Below are 342 nucleotides of genomic sequence, written 5' to 3'. Positions count from 1 at the left end.
CTCCCCAATATCCCATATCCCCCCTCCACCCCCGGCAGTGACATCTCCTGGCCACCAGCTTGCGCTGCTTGTGCCCCCCGTGCTCTGCCATCCCACCTTGCCGGGCCGTGGGGGGGATGCAGGGACCGGCCACCCCGAGAGCAGATGACCATGTCCCCATGAAGGCTGAGCCTGAAAGCCCCCAGGGCGGGCCTGGCCTGATCCTGCTGGGTACGGAGCAGCTCTTCAGTGCATTCAAGCTGCCCGTGGTCCCAGCAGAGAGACATGCTCCTCTCCCAGCCAGGGGTGGCCAGCCCCTTGCCCCCCACTATGGAAATGCCAAATAAAGGCTCTGCAAATGCA

The sequence above is a fragment of the Pterocles gutturalis genome, unplaced genomic scaffold, assembly GCF_000699245.1.
Source record: "Pterocles gutturalis isolate BGI_N339 unplaced genomic scaffold, ASM69924v1 scaffold47504, whole genome shotgun sequence".
NCBI classification, from domain to species: domain Eukaryota; kingdom Metazoa; phylum Chordata; class Aves; order Pterocliformes; family Pteroclidae; genus Pterocles; species Pterocles gutturalis.
This window is presented reverse-complemented; position numbering follows the sequence as displayed.